The sequence below is a fragment of the Coregonus lavaretus genome (genome assembly GCF_964263955.1).
Source record: "Coregonus lavaretus genome assembly, chromosome: 13".
Classification (NCBI taxonomy): domain Eukaryota; kingdom Metazoa; phylum Chordata; class Actinopteri; order Salmoniformes; family Salmonidae; genus Coregonus; species Coregonus lavaretus.
The window spans coordinates 13,343,532-13,356,084 of NC_140000.1; positions in this window are offsets into that span (position 1 = coordinate 13,343,532).

Consider the following 12,553-nt stretch of genomic DNA (forward strand, 5'->3'; position numbering starts at 1 on the left):
TAGTCTATCACAGTGCCATCCGTTTTTTCACCAAAGCCCCATATACTACCCACCACTGTGACCTGTACGCGCTTGTTGGCTGGTCCTCACTACATATTCATCGCCAAACCCACTTGCTCCAGGCCATCTATAAATCACTGCTAGGCAAATCCCCGCCTTATCTTAGCTCATTGGTCACCATAGCAACACCCACCCGTAGTCTGCACTCCAGCAGGTATATCTCACTGGTCATCCCTAAAGCCAACACCTCCTTTGGCCGCCATTCCTTCCAGTTCTCTGCTGCCAATGACTGGAACGAATTGCAAAAATCTCTGAAGCTGGAGACTGTTATCTCCCTCACTAACTTTAAGCATCAGTTGTCAGAGCACCTTACCGATCACTGCACCTGTACACAGCCCATCTGAAATTAGCCTACCCAACTACCTCATCCCCATATTGTTATTTATTTTGCTCATTTGCAACCCAGTATCTCTATTTGCACATCATCTCTTGCACATCTATCATTCCAGTGTTAATACTAATTGTAATTATTTTGCACTATAGCCTATTTATTGCCTTACCTCCATAACTTGCTACATTTGCACACACTGTATATAGATTTTCTGTTGTATTTTTGACTTTATGTTTTGTTTTATCCCATATGTAACTCTGTGTTGTTGTTTTTATCGCACTGCTTTGCTTTATCTTGGCCAGGTCACAGTTGTAAATGAGAACTTGTTCTCAACTGGCTTACCTGGTTAAATAAAGGTTAAATAAAAAAATGGCGGATCCTGTGCCCTCTGTGTTCTGAGGGCTGCCCGACGCTCTTTCTTCTCTGCCTCTGCCTCTGCCCTCTCCTTCTCACCCCTCTCCTGCCACTAGCGCGTGTATTCCTCCCCGGTGAGGCATGTTTCGACCACAGGGAGTCTTCTGTATCCGTCCAGCCGATACTTCAGGACAGTAAGGATGTGCCCCAGGTCCTTCGCTATCAGTCCACCCTCTATTAGGGGGTGCTCTTCTAGAGCTAGGCCTGGGACAGGAGCAGGGACTGGGACTGGAGATGGGGCTGAGGGTCCTCCTGTGGTCGCTGGGGAGGAGGCGCTGATGGATGGCAGAGTGCTGCTGGTTCCAGGAGAGGCAGTGGTGGGACTCGGTAGGGACCGAGACAACATTAAACGGGTCCCTTCAATGGCTGAAGGGTCAAAAAGGGAAGAGGCCACACTTCTTAAACCCTTCCACCACATAGCGCATGTCCTTGCATCGCTGGTACGGGTAGCGGAATACTCTGGCAAATTCAGATTTGTTTACCATGTAGGAGTGGTTAAAATGGCTAAGGTCTCCAGCTACCTTGGAGAACACAGCCTTTAAAGGGCCAAAGTATGCCACGTCCAGCGGCTGCAGGACATGGGTGCAGTGTGGTGGAAGACAAAGAAGTATAACCCCTTCCATTAGTGCCGCCGCGAGCACCTCCAGGTCCATGTGGCTCGTGCCCATCGAAGAGGAGAAGGAGAGGGCGCTCCTTCACTGCATGCTTAATGAAGTGCAGAAACCACTTCCTGAACAGGTCCCCGTCAATGTAGCCAAGGCTTGGGGGGGGGGCCTCCCAGTGTGTAGTGGCCACCGGGGAAACACTTGGGGTAGATGATAAATGGGGAGGGGGGGAGGGGGGTGCAGGCCAGCACTGTGATGTGCTCCTTGGTCCCAGGAGCCTGCTGGTACACGTGTTTTGCGCCCCGGGGAGCCAGCACTTTGTGCCTGCTCTGGTCGCTACGAAACCCAGACTCATCGCAGTTATAGATTTGTCTGGGTTTCTCCCTCAACCCACTCTCCTCCAAGTGCTTCTCATAAGAAGTGAAGAAGGTGTCCATCGTCGGACGTGTGGCACACTTAGCACTCCCCCTGTCCAGGGTATCCGGCCTCCTCATGCTCAGGTTCTTGTGCCTCCTCCTGAACATTTCCCACCACCTCTTCCCCAGTGGTGGGATTGTTTCACCTCGGTGCCTAAACCTACAATAGAATAGAATATATAATTGTCCATCCAGGATGAAAATGTTTGTTTTGGCATCACCATACACATCCACATTTACATCACACACATTGAGAACAGTCAGTCCACCAATCTACATACATAAATACATAGAACAACAAATACCTGCGTATTTTGTTGGCGTATTTCATCAGCCTCTGTCTGGTGAAGGGGAACCCATGGCTGGCGCAGTAGATAAAGTACTGCATCAGAGAATTTTCATCCTCTGGTGCAAGCAATGTGGGTGGTCCACTGCGACAACCATGGGTCACCCGGCCGCTCAGCCTGTCCGCCAGGGTCTGCCGAGGTACACCATGCACCTTGAAAGATAAGAAAAGAAAACTGTTACTAGCAGATAAAATTCACATACACATGGTAATCTCCTAAAAACAAAAGATGCCTAACCTTGGCAGCCTGGCGGATAGCCATCCCTGCCCCGCAGTCCTCCATGGCATGGAACATGTCCACCTCACTCCACTGCTTCCTCTTGACTTTCTCCATGCTGTGGTGTTAATACATGTAGCCAAATAACTTGGCATACTATACACATTTTAGAAAGATAACTAAATCTGAATATGTATAAACATTTACATTTCAGAGCTAAGGCATTGAAAGGTAATGAACGTTTTCACAATAACTGAAAGTGTACCCACGTTTTTTGTTTGATGTTATCTGTAATGAAAATTAGTGTCCCAATTAGTTTAATATTGATGCATACATTGTACAATTTGACTAAAAACTGCCTCTATGTAGCTGTTGTAAGATTAAACATAACCAACAGTGATAGTTGTCAAAAAGTTAATGGTTCAAAATACATTTGTGCAGATTGTGCAAAATGCCTCCGTCAGAGGACTCCAATTTTGATACGATAAAGCTTGACAACATTCCGCTGTTTTCGTGATATGTATTATCTAACGCTTACAATTTATTTCCTTTTTGCTGTCTTAGCAGTTCTATCAACATTTAGCAACTAAGCTAGTAACATTAGACAATCCGTTAGCTATATTTCAGAGGTAAAAAGTTGGATATTAAATTATGTGTGGTCTGTCGCGCAGTCGAATTTTACAATATGCAGCGTGTTACACAAAATGTGTACATATATAACTTTTTTGAAAACGCTCAAAACCTAATTTAACTTACACAAATTGCACTGAAAATCGGTGGTCAGCTAGCTAGAGGGGTGTCGTTATTTTCCAGTCCATTTAAATGTTGAGCTCGAGGTGATTTAGTCCTCCAACCGCTAGAGAGTGTCCGAAGTTAGGGGGTGTCCGATGTTGGGGGAAAATTAGCTACGTGTTCAGCAGATGTTTTTGCGGTTGTAGAGAAATGCTTGTGCTTCTAGCTCCGACAGTGCTGTAATATCTAACAATTAATATCTAACAATTTCACAACATATACCCAATACACACAAATCTTAGTAAGGAATGAATTAAGAATATATACACTCAGCAAAAAAAGAAACGTCCCTTTTTCAGGACCCTGTCTTTCAAAGATAATTCGTAAAAATCCAAATAACTTCACAGATCTTCATTGTAAAGGGTTTAAACACTGTTTCCCATGCTTGTTCAATGAACCATAAACAATTAATGAACATGCACCTGTGGAACGGTCGTTAAGACACTAACAGCTTACAGACGGTAGGCAATTAAGGTCACAGGTATGAAAACTTAGGACACTAAAGAGGCCTTTCTACTGACTCTGAAAAACACCAAAAAGAAAGTGGCTAGTGTTCCATTCCCTAAAGTGGCCAGTGATTTCTAGTCTATGTCTATAGGCTGCAGCCTCTAATGTGCTAGTGATGGCTGTTTAACAGTCTGATGGCCTTGAGATAGAAGCTGTTTTTCAGTCTCTCGGTCCCAGCTTTGATGCACCTGTACTGACCTCGCCTTCTGGATGATAGCGGGGTGAACAGGCAGTGGCTCGGGTGGTTGATGTCCTTAAATATATTTTTGTCCTTCCTGTGACATCGGGTGCTGTAGGTGTCCTGGAGGGCGGGTAGTTTGCCCCCAGTAATGCATTGTGCAGACCGCACAACCCTCTGGAGAGCCTTGCGGTTGCTGGCGGTGCAGTTGCCATAGCAGGTGGTGATACAGCCCGACAGGATGCTCTCAATTGTGCATCTGTAAAAGTTTTTAGGGTTTTAGGTGCCAAGACACATTTCTTTAGCCTCCTGAGGTTGAAGAGGCTCTGTTGCACCTTCTTTACCACACTGTCTGTGTGAGTGGTCCATTTCAGTTTGTCAGTGATGTGTACGCCAAGGAACTTCAAGCTTTCCACCTTCTCCACTGCGGTCCCGTCGATGTGGATAGGGGGGTGCACCCTCTGCTGTTTCCTGAAGTCCACAATCATCTCCTTTGTTTTGTTGACATTGAGGTTGAACCCACTGTGAAAATGTTGACTATAGTTATAGATGCACTTGTCCAACTGATCTCTGCAGGGGGGTGGGCATCCACAGCACACTGACAAGTCAAATGTGTGGTTTCATTGGTTCAGCCCAAGTAATCCGCAAACACTTCTGGAGGGTCTGTTGGGAGAATATGAAACCATTAGTTTACAGCCACACCGAATACTTTTAACAGACCACTTACAGAAGTGCAATGAGCTACAATAACCCTGGAAATGCCCTAATGACTGTGATCTTCAGGAAATACACCTGTTAACTTGTCATGACAACCAAAACTAGTGAGAAACATTAATGTTTCAAGTGTATCCCTTACTAGAAAGTGACTCTTAATTGACTGTACCTGGCTAAAGGAGAAGCTGGGTAATAGAAGTTGTAAAGGCTTGGTCCTTATAATCTACCGTGTTGTCCATTCTCTGGAGCGCCCATGTCCGTCTGTGTTGATGGCAGTGCAATAGAGGGCTTCAGTTAGTCTGGTCAAAATCTATTGGTCACGTACACAGTTTAGCCCAGCCAGTAACCAGTATGCAGGACATGGATGCATCCAAGGTATTTTTCTACAGGCTGTTCTATCTGTGATCATGGAAGTTGTTTAGGGGTGGGAGTGATTTTTTTTTTTCTCAACAGCTATTTTGGTCCGCTCATACAGGAGTAATAAAGGCCCAGTGGAATACTTTTGTGACAATTAAAAAATATGTATATTATTATTATTTAATTGTTTTATTTATTCTGATTTAATAGGAAGGTGCTGCAGCACCCATCAGCACCCCTACCTCCTGTGGCTATGTCTGTGATCATAACCTAGAACCCTTGCTGAGTTGCTAAAGACCATTAGCCTACATTCACTCTTGTTGTGTCATATAAAGAGAATGCATCACATAGTGGCCCTAACTCTATCCACAGGAAAGAGCAGAAAGACACCAGCAATGAAATCCACACAAACTACTTCACCAACAATCACCTATATGGCAACATGGAGGTATGTACTGTAGGCCTACTGCAGACATTTACAGTAGATATCTGAGATCTGAGAAGAACTTTGCTCTAAATACAAAGGAAATCAAAAACAATAGAGGTGGTGTTGTTGTTGACAATATCTCTTATCTGGTTTCCTGTAGACACATGTGGGAGTCAGCTGGCTCAATGGCCATTGTACTCAGTCTGTCAAAGGTTCCAGTACAATATTACAATGTTACCTAATGTAGGTGTAGGGGACTGCTTATATTTGTTAGCTTTATGTAGCTCTATGGTTCTAAAGGCTAAAGAAAATGGTACATTCTTATTTGGGTTCTGCCTGTGGTGTTATGGCTTTTATGAAGCGTTTGTTTTTATCTATAGCTTGGTTGATTTCAGAATAAACCTGGTATGAATGGTTATACAGTTATAACAGTTGAGAAGTGTATATACAGTATATTATTGTTTTTGTGTTGCCCCTTTCAACTGTAATCCACTCATGTGTAACTGACACTCAGGTCAGCACAGTGCTTCTGTGGTCCCCTTGAATGTACAGACAGATACAGTATAGTGTCATTTGTCAAAACAGGCCATATTGAGATATACTGTATGTACTTGAGATGTAGAATTATAAACTACAGTAACTTGAAAATCTGCTACAGATCAGATTAAATATGAACATGTGTAAATGTTCAACAACAACAGATTTTTATTTTTAACTGTTTAATTGCATTTTAATATAGTCTGTAATGTTTGTTCCTGAATCTCCCAATCTACTACTGAGTTATTTTTCATCCTTATTTTCTACCACAGTTTATGTTCTTACTGGGACACTCTGCTCCACATTGATCTGCTGTGTGGGGAAAAACAAACATCTATTATCATAAATCAACTTCATAAATCAACTTCAAGTACTCAAAGAATGTAAAGGTCAAGCAGAAGTAATTATTTGTCACCAATGAGCTGCTGTCTCCACTTGTCTACCTCTTCTTAGGGGTCGTCACTAGTTAACACAGCCACGAAGTCATAAACCCCTCCTATTTCTACAATTGCTCTTCTTCAGATTTTAAACCTAACCCTAACCATAACCTTGTGCCTAACCCTAACCTTAAATTAAGACCAAAAAGTAAATTATTCATTTTTATACATTTTGTACAATGTAGACAATTTTTACTTTTTGGCTGTGTTATCTAGTGAAAACTCTTCAGGTTGTGGTGGCCTCTGTATATCGACAAGTCTCCTCCTGTTGGTTTGTAGAAGGTATTACATCATATATTTATGTGACATAGGAATGATGAGGAAGAGTAGAGGGCTGAAAGATGAACAAACACAATGCACAATGTCAGGTGTAGAAATCATCCAGCCATTATTTAGAAATTATGTTGAATATAATAATAAACTACATTAATCAATCTGACTCCAATAATATGTGAATAAATGCAACAGGCCCTGTGCGTCTCTGGAGGAATTAACCAATTTCAAACAGACACTCACCCTCAACCTGAATGAACATTTCTTTGCACCTTGCTAGTAAAAACAAAAGACAGGAACAACACACCCAGATTCTAATCTAATCAACTCAATTGAAATGATAGGAGCGCACCCATGTGTCACTCCTATTTGAACTATCCACCATCCGACAAACAAAATAACAGTTTCCCTTGAACAATACATCCATAGCACTTAAAGTACAATAAAACATGCTCTTTATGAACTCTTGAAACAATCTAAACATGACAATTCAATTCTAACAGTAACATTCATTTAGTCAATTTCACGTTTTCATCTGTCTTCACACCTCCAACAGTGTCCGTGCTACCAGGACTTCTGTGGGAACCTCTTTTCTTTGAGATTGCCACAGATAAGGTTTGTTTGACCCCTGTGATAGCCCACAAATGGTCAGCCATCCAAACAATGTCTTAAATTGTGATTGAGTCATCACGCTTGGCCTCATGCCAGCCAGTTGCATATCACCTTCTCTCCTTTTTCCACTACATTTTTCCAATATTTCCAATATAATGTTTTAATTTTAAATACCTGTACTTTTTACCCCTTTATCTCCCCAAATATCGTGATAACCAATTGGTAGTTACAGTCTTGTACGGACTCGGGAGAGGCGAAGGTCGAGAGCTATGGGTCCTCCGAAACACGACCCCGCCAAACCGCACTGCTTCTTTACACACTGCTCGCTTAACCCGGAAGCCAGCCGCACCAATGTGTTGGAGGAAACACTGTACAGCTGGCGAAAGAAGTCAGTGTGCATGCACCCGGCCGCCACAAGGAGGCACTAGAGCGCGGTGGGACAAGGACATCTCAGCCGGCCAAACCCTCCCCTAACCCGGACAACGCTGGGCCAATTGTGCGCCGCCGCATGGGTCTCCAGGTCGCTGCAGGCGGATCGAACCCGGATCTGTAGTGACGCCTCTAGCACTGCGATGCAGTGCCTTAGACCGCTACGCCACTCGGGAGGCCCTTTTCCCCATTCTTTTGTACCACTGATCTTCAATTGACTGAGAGCCAAATGCATTCATCAGCAATGATGACGTGAAGTTGTATTGTTTCAACTAATCAGAAATCCTCTGATTGATACATTAATCTTGTCTAAATGGATTTGAGTGAAACCTTTTTGTTTAATGGTGTCTAGGCCCTTTCACACCTCTCTAAGGCCTATGGGACCTCTGCCATAAACAGAGTAAGTCACCCACTTCTCCATCAGTTGCTGACTGCAGAGGCAAAACCGCAGAGGCAAGACACTTCCAAACTCATCTCTGGTAAGAAATAACATTGCTGCAGTTTTTATGGCTCTATTATGTTTTCATGACTTCTTACTCTCAACACATTTGTAGAATTGTAGGCAGGCAGCATCTGTAAGTGGGTTACACAACTAGCACCACCACAGTCATTTAGGTGGTTTATACCAGTATGTGTCCTTTTTCCTCATGACTGATTACAGTGTATTTAACTTCCATATCTCATATGCACTGTGATCCACAGACTACCCCTCTACCTGTCTACAGTCATCTCCTCCTGTCCCAGAGGGTCCAGCGGCCACATGTCCCACTCTCTTGGGAAGCTGTCCCAGGGCCGCCGCAAGGAGGACAAGGCCAAGCTGGAGGAATTCCTGGCTAAACAGGAAGAGGATCTGTGGGCGGTCCCCAAGTACGGCTGTGCCGGGAACAAGCTGGAGCATCTCTCTAGGAGCAGCTGCATCCGTTACGTCCACCTGCCCATTTCATGCCCTCAGACCAGCAGATTCTGTTTTAACAGGGGAGAGATGTGTAACCCAGCCTTTGTAGATGACCAGAACTCCTGAGTCACCCAGGAAAGAACCATTGACTTCTGTTTTCCATGGACAGCTATACACTAATTTGAAAACTGGAAGAATACCTCTGACGCTTAGAATATTGGGAAGAACTTGTCCGAAATGAACTAAACCTGTAGTCTCATTTCTGAGCCTGTTGGGACATTGAAACTCGGGACAGCAATGTCTTTAGGTCAGGACTTACTGTACACTTGTTTTTACTCTATTTAAATATGTTAATTTTGCAGTATTAAATGTACATGTTTTTTTTCTCCACTTCGTTTGTTTGAGTTGGAATTTCTTTGCACATGGAAGTCAGGATTTCCTCTTGACCATATGACTACAGTACCCAGAATATGAATATATCAGATATGTTACATAGACAGACCATGAGAGGGAGCAAGGGGTGATGTGAAAATAGTAGATTTACACAAGGCCTTTGGTCTGATTCTCTACTGTTCTCTCCATAGAGTGTACTCACTCACTCCTCAAGAATACATAGAATAATGAAGACACATCCTGTGTAGGCTACTACATGCAACGCATAGCCACTGAAAGATGAAAATAGGACACCCATAGGGGTTTTGATAGTGATAGCATTGAAGGGTCAGGCTACACTCAGGAATACCAAAAAGTGTTACAGCATTTGTGTTTAGCACATTCTTTACTTGTAATCTGTTAATTACTCACTGTTACATTCAACACTTTATCATCTTAATGGTAATGTTTAGTTGATGCATTCAGGTGCTATAACCACTATCTACTGTATGTATGAGGTCCTACAGTTAGACCACTTCCTGATTGAGTCACTGCTCAACTTGATCTGAAAAGCCCTACATGACAAGCGAGGGAGGGGCGCTCTATGTTGAACCAGCACTTTCTCACCATACACATATTTACTCGAAGACCAGACATTGTTATAAGGTAAAGACCATTTTAATAATCGTGTTAGTGTAGGATATATACTGTATGCAGCATTTTTGCTTGGAACTGTTACTGTATTTAGAATTGGGCATGACTACTGATCTATATCAATATTAAGGGATAGATTAGTGAAATATGTCTACCTAGTCACAGCCATAGAGATCCTATTAAATTACTAGAGGGGCTATGTCATAAACCCTCAAAGTTCCAGAATGTATGAAAATGCCAGCCATTGTGGTCAGGGAGAAATCCAACCCAGTCTATTTGGAATGAATGGCAGTAGAGGCATAGGTGATGCATTTCCTGCTTTTACTTATGCAGAAAAATAAAAGTAAGGCATGTGATGTATCAGAAACTGTGTAACAGAATTATTGTTAACCTTCAATATTGCCATATAATTCGAAATACTGTATATACAGGTTTTATACACATTTTCAGTATAAATAGCCTCTTAAATATGTAAACAGAGGTATGTAAGTCCTATCATCAACTGATTTCAGCCAGTGTATGGCTGTGGATTGACTGCATTGTTTGAATGGAATGTTGGCATATTGGCAGTAAATTTAAAATAATGTTGGAATCATTCCACTTAAACTGGCTGGCTAGCTAGCTTATAAACATACTGTGCAGATATTCTTGAAGTTGATTGTTTTACACAGTATCTTATCATAGCACACTGGCTGACCATTGTTGACCACACTGGCTGACCATTGTTGACCAACTCCCTCAACAAAATGGCTGACCTTTTATAAGACCTTTCATGTCCATTCTAGTATTATCTTCCCAATTCTATGGTCACAGCACAGATCATGATACAGACTGTGAAACACTTGATAACAAGTACATTGTTTGAAAGAAATTGTGAATTACAATGCATATGATAAACAGTTTGATTTAATTATGTGGGTTTTAGTGGTACTAACTGAGTGTGAGTAATAGCCCTGACTAAAGTGAACATGGGGGAATGGTACAGGTTACAATTGTATAAGATTTAATACTAATTTCAAGAGATTTTACCCATAGCTTCTGAAAACCTTTGAGTTTGGCAATGTGGAAAGCAAAGTCAAAATAAATATTGTAAAGGACATTACACTTTAAGAGGTTCAATCAAATAAAGGTTTATTGGACACGTACACAGTTTAGCAGATGTTATAGCGGGTGCTGCGAAATTGTTAGGTAACAAGCTCCAAACAAAATGTCAAACAAGTACAAAAAAATAAATATTAATAATAAATAAATCAAGAAATGTCCGAACGAATCAAATTAACAACCCAAATAGCACTGTAACAGTAATCCAAAAGCAATCTATATAAACTGAGTGAACAAAACATTAGGAACAACTTCCTAATATTGCGTTGCACCCCTTTTTGCCTTCAGAACAGCCTCAATTCGTTGGGGCATGGACTCTACAAGCTGTCGAAAACGTTCCACAGGGATGCTGGCCCATGTTGACCCCAAAGCTTTCCACAATTGGGTAAAGTTGGCTGGATGTCCTTTGGGTGGTGGACCATTTTTGATACACAAGGGAAACTGTTGAGCGTGAAAAACCCAGCAGCGTTGCAGTTGTTGTCACACTCAAAACCGGTGCGCCTGGCACCTACTACCATACCCTGTTCAAAGGCACTTAAATCTTTGTCTTTCCCATTGAACCTCTGAATGGCACACACACACAATCCATGTCTCAATTGTCTCAAGGCTTAAAAATCATTCTATAACCTGTCTCCTCCCCTTCATCTACACTGATTAAAGTGGATTTAACAAGTGACATTAGTAAGGGATCATAGCTTTCACCTGGATTCACCTGGTCAGTCTATGTCATCATGAAAAGAGCAGGTGTTCCTAATCTTTTGTACACTGTTTTGTACCCATATATATTAAAGTGAGCTATGTCAAGAATCCGGAATAAAAGTAAATATGCTGTGTGTATAAACAGCGTCATCAAGGCAAAGGGTGGCTACTTTGAAGAATCTTAAATTTGATTTGTTTAACACTTCTTTGGTTACTACATGATTCCATATGTGTTATTTCATAGTGTCTTCACTATCATTCTACAATGTAGAAAATAGTAAAAAATTAAGAAAAACCCTGGAATGATTAGGTTTGTCCAAACATTTGACTTGTACTGTATATAAAATATAAATGTTTCAAATGAAATATCCTTGGGATGTTCTCCAAACACTCTCTAAACTGTTGTGCACAACATATGTAACAACCACCATAGAACATTCCCCAAAAGTTCTCATTAGGTTTCCAGGTAATGTAATAACACAATGTGCCAGCAATGTTTTTCCAGCAAACCAAAATTGGTTCTGTGAAAGTTCCCAGGACATTCGTTAGTTGGCAGCAAATGTTCTCATAGCACAAAAACTGTCTAGTCGTGCTGATGATATAAAGGTTACCAGAATGTTTAATTAGGTTGTGGGAACAGTCGGATGGGAATATTGTAGTGACATGACAAGAGATAGGTTCCCAAAACACTTAAACTGTCCAGTTGTGCTGACATTCAGATAAAAATTGTATTGGGGTGCACAAAACACTCCTTTGATGTTGCAAGAATGAGTTGCCTTTCTGAGTTCTTTAAAGGTTCCCAGAACATTTAATTCAGTTATGGGAGTTGTCTGGGATGTTGCAAGAATATTCTTGTGATATTCGCGAAAGCTTGCGCATAACATTCCCACCGAGTTGCACAATGTTCCACAATTTCCAAATAAGTCTGTTTTTATGACGTTCATAGCATATTTGTTTTAGGTTTAAGCTAATATTTTGTAGATGGTCATGCAATATACTTTTTAACTTGTCTTGGAGGTCCTCAGAACATTTAAAGAACATTTAGAAAATGTTCTATTTAAGTTATACATAATATTACCAAACCATTCTCAGCATGCTAATTTAATGGCAATTCACATTTGAGGACTGTATTGAAGTTTTAATTTAATTCATAGGACATTTGAACAGCATTTAATCATAC